Source organism: Myotis yumanensis, unplaced genomic scaffold (assembly GCF_028538775.1).
Source record: "Myotis yumanensis isolate MYYU_CA2020_CCGP unplaced genomic scaffold, mMyoYum1.0.hap1 SCAF_13, whole genome shotgun sequence".
Lineage (NCBI taxonomy): Eukaryota > Metazoa > Chordata > Mammalia > Chiroptera > Vespertilionidae > Myotis > Myotis yumanensis.
Genome location: NW_027223764.1, coordinates 41,731,112 through 41,749,839, shown reverse-complemented (window position 1 = coordinate 41,749,839; position 18,728 = coordinate 41,731,112). Strand labels below are relative to the sequence as shown.

Below are 18,728 nucleotides of genomic sequence, written 5' to 3'. Positions count from 1 at the left end.
AAGTCACGTCTGGAGCAGGAGGGCGGGTCGGGGGAGGGGAGTACAGGAGTCAGGTTCTGGGAGAATGCTGTTCCTTGGCCCGGGAGGCTGTAGAGGCTGTGTACAGTCACATCTGGAGCAGGAGGGCAGGGGGGTGGGGGTGGGGGGGCGGGTACAGGAGCCGGGTTCTGGGGGAAGGCTGTTCCTTGGCCGGGAGGCTGTAGAGGCTGTTCGAACTCTGTGGAGTCAGTGAGCGGGGTACTTGTAAGGTGGATCCCTTTCTGTGCCTGTGGAACCTCAATTCAAAAGTTTCCAAAGAAGAAGTAGCAGTGTATTTACTGACAGAAAAATACGAACTGTGTGCAGTTTTCTTTATTATTATTTCTTTTAATAATAATTATAATTATTATAATTATAATAATAATAACAGAAAAAGAAAGAGAGAAAGATCGATATGAGAGAAACATTGATTAGTTGCCTCCCAAATGTACCCTGACCGGGAATCGAACCCACAACCTGGGCATGTGTTTTGGCTGGGAATCGAACCCATGACCTCTCCGTGCATGGGACAATGCTGAACCAACTGAGCCACGCCAGCCAGGGCCTGTGGGTAGTTTTTCAAAAAAGACACCATACACTATTTCAGAGTTTTGTCCCATTAAGAAGGAGTGAGGGATCTCTCTCTCTCTCTCTCTCTCTCTCTCTCTCACACACACACACACACACACACACACACACACAAACACACACGGGGAAAATGTCTGGAAGGCTAAATCTCTCAACATTAATGGTGAACTTTGGTTATTGCTGGGAAGTGGGAACTTGTGACTTTTCTAATCTTCCTGCATTTTCTCCGATTTTCTAAAACAAAGCTATACTACGTACAGAAAAGCAGAAGAAAGACCTACACCAGTGATGGCGACCCTTTTGAGCTTGGCGTGTCAGCATTTTGAAAAACCCTAACTTAACTCTGGTGCTGTGTCACATATAGAAATTTTTTGATATTTGCTACCATAGTAAAACAAAGACTTATATTTTTGATATTCATTTTATATATTTAAATGCCATTTAACAAAGAAAAATCAACCAAAAAAATGAGTTTGTCATAGGTTCGCCATCACTGGCCTACACAGTGTGGCCTCTGATACCTGTAAGGTTCTGTATCAACCTACAGCCCCAAAGCGCCACTGGCCCACAGGGAATGGTCAGAGGACCGAGGGTGGTCCCCAGGTGCCGCTGATGGGGAGCGAACACCTTCCCATGGAAGGAGCCAGGATAGTGGAGCCAGAAGGACCTGGGCAACCACAGCGCCGTCCCCGTCCCCCATCAGAGGCCCAGGCTGGTCCTGAGCTCTCTCAGTCTCGGTTCCCTAAGGGGACTGAGGGTCAAACCAGAACATGGAAGCCCTGGTCTGACTGCTCAGGGAAGTTCTCGCACCCAGGCTCCCCCAGGTTCCACAGAAGAAATGGGGGCCCAGGGAGGCTGGGCAACATCCCCAACCACCAGCCTGCGACTCTGGGGGACACCCACAGAGCCCCCACAACTGAGTGTGGTCCAGAGGCCTGCCTGCTGGTCCTGACCTCAGGAAGCGCCCTGCCCTCCCTGGGCCTCAGTGCCCCAGGGTAAAGAGCAGGCGAGGCATTGAACTTGACCTCTGGTAGCCTCCCTCAAGCCCCACACCCATCATTCCCATGAAACCGCCCTGTGGAAGGCTGTGGCAGGAAAGGTGGATGGCTGATCCTGACAGGAAGTGACCTCACAGGATGAGTGACAGGCCAGCATTCCATCAGGAGCCCCACCTGCTGGTGACCTTCGGGGTCATGGGAGCCAGGAGTAGGTAGGCATGCAGAGGCCAAGCAGGAAACCGGATTTACTGAGGAAGGCCAGGCACATGGCAGACCCCCGGGCGGGGAAGTGACTTCATTTCACACTCTGTCCTCCTGGCTTCCGTCCCTGGCGTGGGAGGGAGTTAACCCTGAGAAGGCCATCAGGCCAGGGCACGAGAATCACGCTCGCTCCTCTCCCCACTCCTTCCTGATCCACAGATAAGGAAACGGAGGCTCGGAGAGGCTGACCACGGGGAAGGGACCCAGGACTTTCCCCACTACACGAAGGTGCACAGAGGAAGACTCAGGAACTCAGGGGAACTCAGGAAAGGCTTCCTGGAAGAGGAGGCCAATTCTCTGTGCCTGAGGATGAGCAACCTTGGACAGACAAGAAAGGCATCCTGGCAAAGAAAGCGTAGAACCAAGATTCAAACTCGGGCCTACCTGGCCCCAACCTCCAGGCTTATCCCAGCCCATCAGGCAAAACAAAACCTAAAACCTAACGCCCAAAACCCGGCCGGGGAGCTCTCAGGCCTCCGGTGGTTTCTGGCAGGGGCAGGGCTCCGCCACCTCAAACCTCCAGGGGCAGAGGGACGGGCAGCAAGAAAACACCAGGGCCCAGGAGGGGAAGGAAAATATTTTCATGTTTTTCCCTCTTCCTGTTTATCTATGCTCTCGATCCCAAGCTCCTGTTTGTTCAGGGAGAGTTCTGCCAAGAGTGACATCCTGCCATGGGCCAGGAAGCCCCTACCAGCCTTGTGCCAGGGGCACGGGGGCCCACCGCCCCCACAGACCCCTGCCCGGCCCGGGAAAGCTGCTTCATAAAGGAGCTTTCAGCAGAAGCCGGGGCCCAGGAAGGAGGACCCGAGCCAGGGAGGTGGCGCTGCTGCCAGCGTCGCCTCAGTGCCAGGTGGCACCGGTCAGCTCCGCTCTCAGGGCCGATCAGCTGCAGAGGTGACCAGAAGGACTTGAGGAAGTGACTCTGAGCCTGGCCAGGGCACTGTGCCGGGCGTGGGAACGCAGCGCATGGGCTGTGCCGTGAGGCAGACGTGGCATCCAATCCTGGCTGACGGATGACTTGCTGTGTGGCCTTGGCCAAGTGACTGAAATTCTCTGAGCCTAGTTCCCTTATCTGTAAAAGGAGGATAACAGTGGAACTCACCCATAAGGATGGGGTGAGGCTCACAACAGACCACATGGGGGACGGGCTTGCACCTAGTACGTGTAAATAAACATCATTTATTCCCACTCCCACCATCAAGCTGACCGACCCCCTTACTCAGTCCTGAAGGTCTGAGGTGCCTTTAAAATGTGCTCCAAAGAACAATCACAGCCTTAAAGAGGAATGAGATCTGACACATGCCACAACATGGATGAGTTGTGCTAAGCTGAAGACGTTATGCTAAGTGTTTAAATAAGCCAGATGCAAAAGGTCAAACACTGTATGATTCCACTCCTAGGAGGTGCGTTACCAACTTCAGAGACACAGCGTAGCCGGGGGGCTGTCAGGGGCAGGGGTGGGGGTGGGAGAGGGAGGGAGATGGGGAGTTCGTGTTTAATGGGCACTGAGCTTCAGTTTCAGGAGATTAAAAAGTTCGGGAGTGGGTGACAGTCGCACAGCCATGGGAATGTACTTAATGCCACTGAACTGTGCAATTAAAAATGGTTAAAACGGTAAATTCTATGGTATGTATATTTACCTCAATAAAAAAAAAATTAAGGGCCGATTCACAAAAGATTCTTTAGATGCCCGCCTTCGTTTCTTTTCCTACGCGTGAAGAGGTCCGAGTCGAGAGGTGAGGCTGGCACGGGAAGAGCTCAAGGCGGCACCTCCCAGGGAGCCGGTCCCATCAGAGAACCCAGCGGTGGGAGCTGAGGAAAGACACCTGCTGCCTCCGGGGCCTGGCAGGGCTGCGAGAGGAGGTGGCCCCGAGCCAGGCTGCACCAGCCCCAGCCGGAGCCGTTCTGCAGGCTCCTGCCAGTACCAGGCGGGGCTGAGCCAGACAGCCCCACAAGCACAGAGTGTGCGGTGTGCAGGGCCCCACTCACACCTCGCACATCCTACATGCTGTCCCAGGCCAAAGATGCCAGTACAGCCCCCACGAGCCAACCCTGGCCCCTGCCTGGCCAGCCCAGAAGCCAACATCCAATAAATAACAACGCTTCCTCATCTCTCCTCATACCCACAGCCAAGGAAGGAAACTGTGACTGGCCCACTTCTCTAGGGCCAGGGATGGGGAAGAAGGGGGCGGCCAAGAGGATACTCCCAGTGCAAGGAGACAGAAAAAAAAGCATCCAGAGGCCCCCTGAGCCCAGCCCGACCACCTCCCCGCAGGCTGGGGTCGGGGGCAGTGGGCCGAAGCTTGGGGGTGGGAGGTGGGTGAAATCAGAGGTGAGAATGCCTGGGGGTGGCGTAGATTCCACCATGCGCCACGGTCTGACCTTGGGCAAGTCCCCTCCCTTTCTGGATCTTCTGAAGCCTCCTTAGTTTCCTTCTTGGTAAAACGAGGGTTCTGTCCCCTCACCCACTAAGCACTCCTGGGTATACAGCCTGGAGAAGTAAGTGCGCTCACCAAAGGGCAAGCAAGTGTTCAAAGTGTTCAGCAGCTCTTTCATAATCATCAAAACCGGTAACAAGGCAAAAGCCCACCTAGGGGGTGCGGGGAGGGGGGACACATTGTGGTACTCCCACACGATGGAATAGTACACAGCAATGAAAAGGGGGAACCTGCTGATGAATCTTACAGAGTTTATGTTGAGAGATAGAAGCCAGAAGAAGCCAGATTAAAGACAGCTTATACTGTATGGTTCCATTCACATAAAGTTCAGGAATAAGCAAGACTCATCCTCGGGAAGTCACTCCGTAGCCACTTGAGCATGTGAGAGGATCAGGTAACTGGCAGGGAAGGGGCCCCAGGGAACACGCCAGGCCACTGGGATGTCTTATATCTCTATCTGGGTCGGGGTCACACAGGTAATTCATCTGTAACAATTCATCAAACTCTGTTCTGATTTACTGTGTAAATTATTTCTCAATTTGCAAAACAAAATACTAACAGCTAATAACTCTGCCTTCCTCTGAGGAATGCGGCGAGGTGATACCGACAGGGGTGGGCAGAAAAGCCACAGAAAGGGTCTGGTACGTGGGCTGGGAGTCAGAAGGGCCAGGGTTCAAATCATGATGCTCCCTCTGACTGGACGCATTTTTTTCAGTTTTGACTTTTTGTGGTTGCTGATTAAGATTTTTTATTACAAAAGTAATCTGTACTGACCTTCACAAGTCAAAGATGAATAAAGAAAAAGTTTATACTCTACCCTCCAAGCCCCCTCCCAATTGATACATATAACTCCAACCCTGTCTGTTTAATGGAGGCATGTCATTTCATTGTATCGCTACTCGTTCAACAAATAAATACCAAGTACCCATTGTGTACACCAGACAGGCACAGTCCTAGCCTTCCATGGAAGGAAAAGACATTCCAACAAGGTGGGGGGGGGGGGGGGGGGGACGGGGGCGGGGGAGAAGTCAATAAGAAATACAACAGAGACACATTTTCTACATAGTGATGTGGGCTACGAGAGGCTGCGATGCTGAGATAAAAAGTGAGCAAGGTAGTTGAAAGGACATATTTTAGGTATGACAGTCACAGAAGCCCTGTGCTGACATCAAAGGACAGGAAGGTTTCGGCCACGTGAAACGGCAGGCCAGGCAGAGGGAGCGATGTGTGCACACGCCGAGGTGGGAGGAACGCGGAACCGAGAGGAGACAGTGCGGTCTCCGTTGCACAACCCTACAGTCCTCGCGCGCACAGCCCGGCAGCCTAAGTTTGTAGGATGGGCCACCAACGTGTAGACTGCGTGGATAAGAAGGCATGTGCCTTTTAAACGCTCTGGTAGATATTGCCACAGTACTCTTCCGAAAGGTTTTAGCATTTCACACAGAAAACAGAATTGCTTCAGAGGGCCAGTTTCCCAACAGCCTCGTGGGACCGAGAAGTTATCAATCTTTTTCATCTTGCCCATGTGCAATCTCCCCACTGCCTGTCTGTAGAGTGGAATAAACGGCAGGTCCTCCTCCTCGGGACACTGTGAGGTTCACGTAAGGACTAAATCCATCTAAGCTGCTGAGCCCTGCACCAAGCACACAGGGAAGGCTCCACAAACGGGAGCAGGCTGTTACCGTCATTTTTGAACAGGTGCCAGGAGGTTAACTAGTTCCATCATTACTAGGTAACTAGTTCCATCATTACTAGGCTAACCAGGGGAACTCCCCAAGGGGAGCGTTAAAGGCTCACCCTCACAGGAGCAGCGCGGCTGTCCTTGGACCGGATAACAGGGAGGAGGGGTGGGAAACACTGGCTCAGCATGAGAGCACGTTGCTGGGAATCAAGAGATCAGATTCAAAAAAGGACACATATGTAATACCCTTTGTAATACTTTAAGCAATAAAAAAATAAATAAATAAAGTAAAAAAAAAAACACAAAAAATAATAAAAGTGGGAGAAAAAAGAGAGATCAGATTCAAGTCAAACTTTCTGCGATTCGGTTTCCTCGTCTATAACATGGGCTAATTCATTCCCTCTTCAAGCAGCCATTCTACAAACACTTCTGGGGCACCTACTATGTGCGAGGTCTCATTTTAGGAGCTAACAAACGGAACAAAAATTCCTGCCTCGTACATGCTAGCTGGAGAAACAGAAATAAACTATATAAATTAGTCAAGGATGTCAGGAGATGATACATGATAAGAAAGAAGAGAGTTATGGAGATGAGGCATGAAATGCTAGGATTCCCAGGGAGGCTTCACATTTGAGTAAAGACCTGAAGGATGTGACAAGGATGTGAGCTACGTGGCTCTCTGGAGGAAAAGCACCCAGGTTGAGGGAACAGCCTGTGCAAAGGCCCTGGGGTGGGATGCTCCCAGTATGTCCTAAGGGGGTGGGGCAGAGAAGGCACCCAGCCAACTGGAACCATGAGGTAGCCAGTTTGGGTGGAGCAAGGAACTCGCGGGGATCGGTATTAGATGGGGATGTCCTGGAGGCCACAGGGGTGTCACCGTGAGTTAATGGGGAGGCAGAGAAGTACCTGGATCTGACTTTTACATTCTAACAAGGTCGCCCTAGGCTGCTGCAAAGAGGCCGTGCGGGAACAGGGGGGGACGCTGACAGACCTGCAAGTGCTGCGGGGCCTGGGCCAGCGGAGCCGGGAAGACAAGGAAGAAGGGCTCATCTGGACCCATCTGCTGTAAACTGAAGCCAACAGGATGTGCTGTCCTGTCATTTCGGAAGATTGAGAGACACAGAGGAACAGGGGACGTCTTAGGTGTTGGGCCTGAGCAACTAACTGGAGGAATGAGGTTGCCACTAACGGAGATAGGACAGACTGCGGGGGAAGTGTGAAGAGAGGATTGAACAGACAGACAGACAGACAGCCACGGCCTCACCCCGGCTGCAGTCTCGGAAGGAAGCAGCAGGCCCTAGAGACCTACAACAAACGAGGAACTGCTCCTGAGGCCCATGGGGGCCACTGGGGAAGACAATACGAAACACAGGAAGGGAAGAGTGGATCAGAGGGGAAGTCAGCATGGTACACTTGTCTTGCTACAAGCTTTGCTGTCCACAGAGCCCTGGTCCCGGTCAAGGCTGCTGCTCACGGGCCTGCATCACAGGTGGGGAAACTGAGTCCCACAGTGAGTACTATTTAGAAGCCAGAAAGGGCCAGGATGAGCTAAGGGGGTGGGTAGGAAGGCACCCAGCCAGCCCATTTAGTTCCTACAGCTTCCTCCTACCACCCCAAACAAGGACCATGAAGCTGGGGCCCAGTGTCCCCAACACCCAGGACGTCTCAGGACCCCAGGAGGCGATGCAGGGCCCTGGGTTTTCTGGAGCCAAGAACATGACTCAGTCCAGAGTCCATGGATGTCTGCTTTGGTATCTGTGAGATCTTTTTTTAATTTGGGATTTAATTCACATATCATAAAATTACACTTTTAAAGTACACAACTCAGTGGTATTTTGTATATCCACAATGCTGTGAGACCATCACCTCTAATTCCAGAATATCAAACCCAAAAAGTTAAGCACAGAATTACCATATACGGCCCAGCAATTCCGCTTCTAGGTATTTACCCAAGAGAATGAAAGCAGGTATCCAAACAAACACTTGCACACCCAAGTTCACAGCAGTACCCATCCCGATCGCCACACACAGAAACAATCCAAATGCCCATCAACTGATAAATGGATAAACAAAATTTGGTGTGTGAATACAATGGAACATATATATATCTATACACACACACACACACACACACACACATTCACTCTTCAGCTATAAAAAGGAACGAAGCACAGCTACATGCTACAGTGTAGATGAACCTTGATAACATTATTCTAAGTGAAAGGCCAGATACAAAAGGTCACATATTGTGTAACTTCATTCATATGAAATATCCAGAACAGCTAAATCCATGGAGACCAGAATAGAGATTAGTGGTTACCAGAGCTGGGAGGCGGGGTGGGGGTGGGGGTGGAGGTGGGGGCGGGGGTAGGGGATCTGGAGTGACCGCTTAATCGACATAGTTTCCTTTTGAGGTGATGAGAATGTTTTGGATGTTCAACATCACTAACAAGGAAATGCACATCAAAACTACAAAGTGATATTACCTCATGCCTGTCATGGCTATTATTTTAAAAAAGATAAGTGTTGGCAAGGATGTAGAGCAACTGGAACAGTTATACACTGTTGGCAAGAATGTAAAATGGTGCAGCCACTATGGAAAGTAGTATGAAGGGGCCTCAAAAATGTATAGTAGAGCTACCCTATGATCCAGCAATCATTCCATTTCTGGGTATTCACCCCACTTTGAAATCAGGATCTCAAAGAGATACTGGTCACCCATGCAGCACCGCTCACAATGGCCAAGAGACGGAGGCAACCCTAGTGTATGTGTGTCTGTGTGTATATACACATGTGTTTATATATAGGTGTGTGTGTTTATATATACACACATATGTGTGTATATATATATGCAAATATAGGTTCACAGTTGTATTATTTATTTGTATTACAACTGTAAACCTACTTTTGACCATCCCATGTACATATACACACCACATTTTCTTTATACACACACTCACGCACGCACCCACACTGGAATATTATTCAGTCTTAAGAAAGGAGATTCTGCAATATGATACAACAGGGATGAACCTTAAGCACATTATACTAAGTGAAATAAGCCACCAGTCACAAAACGACAAAGACTGCAAGATTCCACATAGATGAGGAATCTAAAGTAGTCAAATTCATATAGACTCCAAGAATGGAGTGGTGGTTGCCAGGGGCTGGGCGATGGGGAGTTGCTAATCACCAGACATAAAGTTCCAGTTAAACAAGAAGAGTAAGTTCTAGAGAGCCGCTGAGCAACACTGTCCGTGCAGGCAACAGTCCAGGTTGCACACTTCAAAAATGTGTTAGGGAGGTAGACTGCAATAAAACAAAAAATGTTAAATGTTTGGAAATTAGATAGAGGTGATGGTTGGTTTGCCCAGTATTGTGAATGTCCTAATTACCAATGAATTGCACATTTTAAAATAGTTAACTTTTACACTATGGGATCTCACCTCAATTTTCAGAAAAAGGTAACGAGAGCCAACCCTGGGCCATCTCCATACCGCCCTGCCATGCAACTTGGGCCCCAGTCCCGTTTACAATCCAGTTCCTCTCCGTGAAGGCCAAATGACATCATCGCGCACAGCACAAACAAAGGTTGTGGTTCAACAGAAGAGGGGGTGGGGTGGGGAACTGAGCCACCCATAGCCCCTGCAGCCTGGATGTCCCCAATTCAAAGGCCCAGCCTCTTAGCAGTCGGGACCATGTTCACGTTGAGACCATCTGTGTGAACTGGGAAAGCCCATCTCTGCCTGTGCCAAATTCCTGATTCCCACAAGAAGTGGCTTTAAGGTCGACTATGTACAGATTCAATAACGCCTCTATTCCACCCGCATCTTCAATCAAAGAAGCCAGCTTTCCCAGTACCAAGCGGTGCACTATGGAAACAGACACTTGGGCTCAAATGCAGATAATCAGAATTACCCCAAACTATCCAACCAGCCCAACACTATTAATGTCACTCTGTCTAGCAGGCTCAAGTGACAGGGACAGAGAGACAGAAGAAGCCTGGAGCACAGCTCCCTACTGTCAACCCAACACTAGCAACTGGAGTTGCTATTTACATCTTTCCATTTGAAATGCATTGGCTTTCTGGTTTTATTAGTATTTCATGTTTATCTTATAGTTATATAAAAACTATGTAAATATAAGGCACTTTATCTGGTTTTATATTTGTACACATTTAACTTATCCTATATAATAAAAGGCTAATACGCAAATCAACCAAAAGGTGGAACAACCGGTCGCTATGATGCACACTGACCACCAGGGGGAAGACGCTCAATGCAGGAGCTGCCTCCTGGTGGTCAGTGTGCTCCCACAGGGGGAGCACCGCTCAGCCAGAAGCCGGGCTCATGGCTGGCAAGCACAGCAGTGATGGCGGGAGCCTCTCCCACCTCTGTGGCAGCACTAAGGATGTCTGTCCGACTGCCGGCAGTCGGACATCCCCCAAGGGCTTCTGGACTACAAGAGGGTGCAGGCTGGGCTGAGAGACACCCCCCCCCCCCCAGTGCACGAATTGCATGCACCGGGTCTCTAGTATTCCAATAAGAAAAGTTAAGTAAGTAAGGCTTTTTTCTTTCCTTTAAAAGGGAGTCCACACACACACACACCATACTGTATGATTCCATTTATGTGAAATGTCCAGAAGAAGCAAATCTATGGAGACAGAAAGTGGATTCTGGGCTGGGGGTGGGGAGTGACAGCTAAAGGTACAGGGTGTCTTCTGGGTTGGTGACAACGCTATAAAATTAGACCGCAGTGTCAGGTGCACAACTCCGAATATACTAAAAGCCACTGAATTGTATGCTTTAAATGGGTGGATTGTATGGCATGCGAATTAGATCTCAATAAAGCTATTTTTGAAAGGGAGAAGGTCGACCTACTACCCAGGAATGAGCAGCACTAAGCTGGAGAAATCACCGAAAACAAGCCCACCTACTGATAGCTTCTCTCCCAGGCCCACCCGTCTCTCCCTCCCCATAGACCATCCTCCAGGGCCCGGAGAAGGGGGTGAAGGTGAAACCCTGAGTCACCAGCCAAGGCCATCCTGGGTGAGCAGCGGGCTGCCCTGCACACCACACGGGATGCCTGCCTCCTGGAACTCACTTCACACAACAGTAGAAGACACAACTCTGAATTATTAAAGTAGGAAAAACTTAAAATGACGAAAACCACCAGTGTTAGGAAGTATGCAGGAATGTGGGTCGTAGTCACACAATGGCAGTGTCAAGGAAAGGAGCACGACAATACAGACGCAGAGCCTCCGTGACCCAGCCGGCTGGGGCCAGGGCTGAGCCAGGAGCCTGCAAATCGGAGCACAGGCACCCCCTTCCTCAGGAGGCTGGAGACATCCCCACCCTACACACACACACACACACACACACACACACACACACACACACACGGCAAAGCCTGCCAGTCAAGAGAGCATCGCATCAGTGGGACCCCAAGCAGTTTCCTAGAAGAGTCTGCCTCCCCAAGGGGCAGCCCCACTGCAGCAAGCAGGGAGGCCTCAGGGGTCTGTCCTCTGGCGACTCAACAGATTGCTCTCTCCTTGAGCCTATTCCTACCAGAGACACTTGGAAGAGACAGGAAGAGGAAGCCCCTGCTATGGCCGCTGGGTGGGAGGCAGGGGTGGAAGGCACGTCCCCCCACACACCAACTTGTCTGCACCCACGACAGGGGGCAAAAGAATGGCCCCTTTTATTCCAACGCCTCCCTCCTCCAGAAACCTGCTCTGAATGACCAACCCAGGAAGCTTTCATTCTGTCTCACTGAGCCCCAGCTCAGAGCCCAGGGGGAGGTGGACACCCCCATCTCCCAGCCCTCAGCTCAGGGGGAAGGTTCCCAGGAAATGTGCTCAGGTTCCGGGGACTGACGGCTACGCGAATAAGTGGGTCCCAGGGCCATGGACCAAGTGTGATCCCGTTCATATGCCCCCATCAAAAACTATACACAGTCACATAGCGGCACAGGAAAAAGACCGAGGGATAGTCAGCTAGTGCTGACAGCGTTGACCTCTGGTGAAGAGAGAAGGGAAGGGGAAGGGGGCTTTTTACATTGTACTCTCCATGAAGCTACTCCTTGAATCTTTCATAAAGATCATTGCTTTATATTATTTTTTAATTGAAAACATATTCAAGAGCAGGTGGGCGTCCATCAATTGGAAACTTGATCAGCAAGCTCCCTACATCCTCAGGAACACTGCTCAGCAGTGAAAAAGGAACTCACTGCCAAAACATGCAGCACAGTGAACACATCTCAAGAAATCACGTTGAGTAAGGAGGCCAGACATGCCCTAGCTGGTTTGGCTCAGTGGATAGAGCGTCAGCCTGTGGACTGAAAGATCCCAGGTTCGATTCCGGTCAAGGGCACATGCCAGGGTTGTGGGCTCGGTCCCCTCACACTTGCAGGAGGCAGCTGATCAATGATTCTCTCTCATCGTTGATGTTTCTATCTCTCTCTCCCTCTCCCTTCCTCTCTGAAACCAATAAAAAAATTTTTAAAAGAAAGAAGCCAGACATAAAAGACTACCTATTATATGAGTCCACTGATGTGAAAATCCAGGGAAAAACAAAGCCATAGTGACAGAAAGGAGATAATTGGGCCTGAGATCAGGGGTGGGGGTGGTGACTGACTGCAACGGACCACAGGAACCTTCTGGGTGATGGAAGTGTCCTCCGACCTGACTGAGGTGGTGGCTACACGCCCATTACATTCACCAACACTCACCCAGCTGGGTGCTTAGAATGGGTAAACGTTATGGTATATTTACCTCAATAAAAAATGTTAAGTAAGGGAGAGGAGGGAATGGGGAGTAACTGCTTAACAGGTATGGGTTTTCCTTCAAGTAAGGAAGCTGTTTTAGAAATTGATAGAGCAGCAGTCACATGGCATTGTAAAAGGTACTCGATGCCACTGAATTGCACACTGGAAAGTGGTTACTTTTACAGCACGTGAATGTCACTTCAATTTGAGACATTTTTAAATGTAAACAAGTAAAAACTTATTACACCCATTTTGCAAATGAGAACATTGGGCTCAGAGGAAGCAGTCCACTGCCAGCCCAGGGCTTTAGAGCTCAGTAGAGACCTGCCGGGCACCTCCCCAAGGGCTCTCAACCCCGGGGCCCATCTCCAGGGAGGGCCCCTCTCTCTGGGGCATTCCCCACAGGTCCTGGAGGGCACCAGCAGAGCAGCACCTGCAGGAGGCTCCCACGTTCATGAGCTCCATCAACAGAGGAGGCTGCATGGAGGGCAGGGAGAGAACACCCCTAAGAAGGTGGTCAAACTAAGGCTAAAGCACCACAGGGCAAGGACGCGTGTGTGGAGGGGGCCCCATCAGATGCAGGCGGAGCGAGGTCTTCGAGGCCCTGCCAACAGGGCCCTGGGGTGCTAACGGAGCTGCTCCCGGAGAGTGAAGAGGTCAGTACAACCTCGGGGCCCAGGAGGAAGGCCTCAGTAACCACCGGGCAGCAGTGGAAGGGGACACATCCACCGGCCCTTTTGTGACCAGCAGGAGAGGGTTAACTCTTTCATGGGGTCTACAATTCCAGGAAGAGGAAAGGGGGAGGAGAAATTCCCTCTGTGCTTTCTAAACGGAATCTCCAAACCACCTGCAGATAGGCAGGCCCTGGGCTCAGCGGGCCAGCCGCAGAGGCTGGCACGGTCCAAGGTCATCTGAGGGCACCCACCTCTCTCCCCTCACATTGGCCCAGCCTCATGGGCTTCTCATGGGCGAGGGCAGGAAGCCCAGCAGTGGGCCCACAGCCCTCCCAGCACCACACCCTCCCTCCTCCCGGAATTTCCGAAAGCCCTAGCTCCCTGGGAACCCGCAGGGTCATCAGCGACACACCCACTTCCCAGATGCTCCCCACTGCCTGCCATGCGCGTGTAGGTAACCCCAGATGACCCATGTCTCTCTCATCGAGTACCCCAGACCAAACAGGGGTAGCCTCTCGTGGCTATATTGGCTACGGGAAATACACAAAAGCAATTTCTGAAGTCCAGAAATTCCACTATTGAACATTCGCTTCTTAGGAAAGGCTAAGGAGTTTTCAAAGGCTTCAGTTTATTGAAAGGTAGGGGAGGAGGACTTATTAACCCACGGGTGACTGGACTAAGAGCAAAAATAGGCATGTTGATCTTGGGGCAGGAGCAGTCTGAAGCCCCAGCTCAAAAACGAGGGGCCCCCGGGAGGGCTGGCAGCATTTATAAGAAGTTAGGGGAGTCTCTGGAGAAGGGGAGACCGAGAATGCGATTCCTAAAAGGGAGAAGAATTCTGATGGACCTCCAGTCCTTGTCCTAACAGGGAAACCAGGGCTGCCTCAGAGCCCAGAGTGGGAGGGACAGAAGGCCCAACATGCAGGGTCTTTCCTCACAGGCCAGGGGTGCTGGGGTGGAACCCTCCCTGGATCTGTCCAGGTCCCCCATACACACCAAGCTTGTCACATCTTTGCAGGGGCTGCTCTCTCTGCTTGGGAAGCCTTCCCTCACACTTGCAAGCTTTTGGCCATCCTTCAAAGCCCACCTGAAGCGTCACCCTGCCCCCACGCAAGCCATTCCCTGCCTCCAGCTCCACGCATAGCCAGCACAGACCCTGTGACGGTACCCAGCGGGTACAGCATAATGTACACACCTGCCTCTCTTACCGGGCAGGGGCCGACTCTCGCTCACCTCTGCTCCCCTCACCTCATACTGAACCCCGAGCCAGAAACCCCAATCAAGAGGCATCCTGGCGCCTTCCCACCAGGAGGCACCACGCAAGCACCCTGGCCTCTCTGGCCTCACAGTTCTCTCCCTCCGCTGAGTGACAACAGGAGCACCTGAAGTTTACTGAGCGTTTACTCCGAGCCACATGCTAGCACCTGTGCTCTCCATACACCACCTCCTTTCATCCTGAGACCTTTAAAACAGTTATTATCATTAATCCTGTTACACGAGAATCAGGCACAGAGAGGTTACATGAGCTGCCCAGGGGCACACAACTAGTGAGGGAAAGAGCAGGCATTTGGTGTGGTTCCAGACCCACTGGGGAGACAGCAAGATACTCAGGGGGAGGGAGGGTCGCTGTCAGGACAAGTTCTGAGTGGAAGAGGAACCTTCTCTCCTCAGTTCCAGCCAAAGACCTGGGGAGAGCAGCAGTGCCACCCCCCTCCCTCTGAACAGAGCCTGCCGCTTCCAGGCCCATCCCCATTCTGAGTGCCAGTTACAGGAAACATAAAAGGCCCATCTGCAAGTTCCTTGGCCCCGGACCAGGGAGGTGCGCGGCTGCCCACTGGGAGGCAGAGCCATGATTTGGGGATATTCTTAGCAAACCACTGGCTCCCCTCCCAGAGGCCCAGAAGGCAGCAGGCCCTGTCTGCCGTTTCCCGACCCTGCGTGGAAGTCCCGCAGAGCTCAGGAGTGGCTGGTGGGCAGGGGTGAGGACAAAGCCCTCCAGCTTTCCAACAAACAGTGCCTGCATGCCCAGCCTTCCCAGGGCCGGGCACCTGGCTGCTGGGGCAGCTCTGCAGTCCTGGCCCAGGCTCACCATCAAAGCTCCACTGACCGAGACTCGGTGCCAGACCCTGGACCACATGCGTTCCCCAGGTTGTCTGCCATTTAACCCTCACAGCACCCCCAAGGGCTGGGGTTACTGGCCCCACTTTTTAATAACGAGTTTCATTTAAGTGAGTTATTTAAGACATTAAGTAATTTGCCCAGGGTCATACAGCGAGTTCATGTCAAGCTGTATCTAGACTCTGGGCTGGCTCCCAGTCTCCAGGGTGGGCAGCTTGTAGCCAGAGGTAGGAGGCCCCCTTCCCTGCCCAAGCCCAGGGAGGTGCAGTCCACATGGGAGAACAATGGTTTCATCAAGGACACCACAGCATGGCTACACTCTCTCCCTACCAGGATGGTCCCTTCCATGCCAGACACCCTCAGGCTTGGGCTCAGAAGGAGAGTCCCCAGCCAGATCCCCCTGTCCCTGCCCCCGACACAGGACACAGCCTCTCTTCTGGAGACTCAGGAAAGATGAGACTCAAAGGTTCAGGGAGCCCTGCTCATGCTAAGGTATGCATCCAGCCCTGTTAGTAGGGAGTGAGGAGGTCAAATGATTCTCAGAGCCAGACAGGAATACTGAGCCCTCTGGGATCTTCAAACCCGAGTGGGGGTCTAGAGATGAAGCCACCCCACAAAGCACCTGCACCATCACCCCAAGCAGGACCAGTTCCGAGCATTGCTGCCACATGGGGTCATGGGACAACTGAGCGGTACCCACCTCAGACTGCATCTCAGTACCCACCTCTGTGGGGTCCTGGCCTCTGCTGTAAGGTGACTCAGCAGGTACAGGTGTCTGTCTCCCCAGGGAGCCCATAGCCACTTCCATGTCTGCCCAGGTACTCAAGCCACTTCTATGTGGCTTCACCCATGTCTTGTGCCCATGAATGTCAGCTCACATCCATGTTGGCAGCCCAAATGTCTGCACACTTACACATCTGCCTCCCATGTGTGTGTATGTATGGGGGTGGTGCAAATCCCAGTGAAGGAGCAGATCTGTCTATGTAGTATCTGTGGCCCATGTTTCTGTGTTCACACTGCCTGCCCCTATACACATCTTGCCCACCTCCATCGTCTTCCTGTCTGTCGTCATGTCTCTATCCAGCGTCTGTCTGCCCACGCACTACAAACCTGAGTACACATACATCTCTGCTCACACAGCATTCCCCACCTGTGCCCGGGTGACCCACGTGTGCCACCTGTTCAGAGTGGGTGGGCATGTTCACCCCAGTGCTCACAGTGCTGGCCAAGGCTGCAGGGTGAGCTCAGCAACTCCCACTCCAACAACAGCGCCCAAGGCTGCGGGCACAAGCACACTGCCACCTCCGCAAAGTCTTCCAGAAAAGCAGAAACGTGCCAGGGATGTTGGGGGAGGGCAGAGCCCCAGACACAACAGAACCTCAGAAGAACCTCAGACGTGAGGTCAGCGCTGCCCCGGGTACCTCCCACCTCAGGCCAGCCTTGCCCAACCCACCCACCTCCAACACCCCAACCCCAACACCCATGGCCAGTGAATGCAGAGTGCCTGTCTGCACTCACAGGAAACAGTGTCTGGTTCAGGGCCTCCTCCAGCCTCATCCCCAGCCCCCAGCAATAGAGGCTCTTAAGAAAGGAAGTGAGGACTTCCTCCCGGCTGGCCTCTGAACCTCCAATAAGGCTGGATCTAGACCCCAAACCTCAAAGGTCCCAGGGCAGCTGGGAGAGTCCGGTGCTCAGCCTGACCCCAGAAGTCCAAAGAGTGTCTTCAGAAATCTACCAGCAGGAAAAAAACACATGGGAGGAGGATGGAGGAACATATGCATATGAAGGGGATGCCTGAGCCCTCCTGCTGCCCCTGTCCCTAGGGGTGGGGGTGGGGGGGGAGGGGAGGAAGATGGCCTCATTACTAGCAGGTAAGTAGGAAGGGTGGGTATGGGGCCAGAATGTTTTAAGTGTAACTTGCATGATTGCAAGAGAACTGGACCCCAACCCCCGTCTCCCCCTGAAAGCAGCCTGTCACTCATTTAGCAATGAATCGTGTGTGGCCTCTGGCATTTACACTATCATTACTAGTCCGGGGCTGGTATGGAAGCCCCATATCAGCAAACTGGTTTCTGCCTTATCTTCCCCAAAGGGGCTGAGCCACCAGAGGACACAACCCTCCAACTCCTCCCACACTGCCATCCTCCCAGGCAGAGCCCCGTGCCTGGCATGTAAGAGGCACTTGGTCGCTGGGTCAGGTTGCTCTGCAGAAAAGCCAGGGGGTTCGTCGCTGGGCCGCTGGTTGGGAAGGTAAAGAACCCCAGAAGCTTGATGAAAGCAGGAAGATGTCTTCCTTCTTCCACCTCTGACTCCCGGGGAGAGAGACCACGTTCCAGCCATCCCGGCCACTTTCAATGAGGCAGCAGGTCTGCCCCACACCATCCTCTGCTTCCTGGCAGGTGGGGGTGGCTCTCCTGGGAGCCCCAGGCTGGCAGAGGGCGAGGGCCAGAGTGGCCCCGAATCAACGCTTGTACCCACTGGTACCTCTGGGCTCTCCCCCTTCCACAGGCCTCAAGCCCCCAACGTATGAGCCCGGGGGACCCCAAGTGTGGATCAGGAGACAGCTTCCCTCCCTGCCCGCCACTACGCGGGAAGCCCAGCGCAGGGGCCACCCCCAGCTCTAGCGGTGAAGGGTGGAGGTGTTGCCAGCCCACGTCTAACCGGGAGCAAGGAAAACCCCGGGAGAGAGGTTAGCCCAGAGCGCGACAAACAAAACGACCCGGGATCCGCTCACAGTTTAGTGCGTGCCGTCCGCTCCCTCCCGGGCACCAATCCCGTGCGCGTCTGGGTGGGGGCCCATCTCCTCTCCCCTCCTTCCCGGGAGCCCAGAGAGGCCGAGCTCCCGGGGATGCCGAGTGGGTGGTCGGAGCAGCCTGGGGTGCGGAGGGGGAAGGGGGTCCCGGGTCTGCCCTACCCTCGCCCGCGTGGGTACCTGCCAGCCTGCGGTGGGCGCGCTGCGCCGGGACTGCGGGCGCGGAGTCGGGCAGCGGCGGGGCGAGCCCGGCGCGGGCTCCGGCTCCGGCTCGCTCCTCCCCACCTCCCCAGCCCATCCGCGGGCAGCGGCGGCTCCGGAGGCGGGCGGGCCGGGCGCGACGCGGGGCGGTCACCAGAGCTGGAGCCCGCGCTCGCCGCGGTGGCAGCAGCGCGACCCAAGCCTGCGCTTCGCTGGGGTCCCCGCGCCCAGCGC

At 53.0% G+C, this 18,728-nt stretch overlaps 1 protein-coding gene across 3 annotated transcripts in view; it reads right to left on the bottom strand.

Annotated features, from left to right (window-relative positions):
• PALD1 (phosphatase domain containing paladin 1) overlaps nt 1-18,728 on the bottom strand; it is an 83,730-nt gene that overhangs the window by 47,137 nt on the left and 17,865 nt on the right. The window contains exon 1 of one of the 3 annotated variants that reach the window (XM_070432914.1): nt 18,474-18,570. The exons of the other annotated variants lie outside the window; for them this stretch is intronic. The gene's annotated coding sequence lies outside the window, so the exon portion shown is untranslated. Of the gene's footprint in view, nt 1-18,473; nt 18,571-18,728 lie in introns of those variants that run through there. 3 annotated transcript variants of the gene reach the window in all.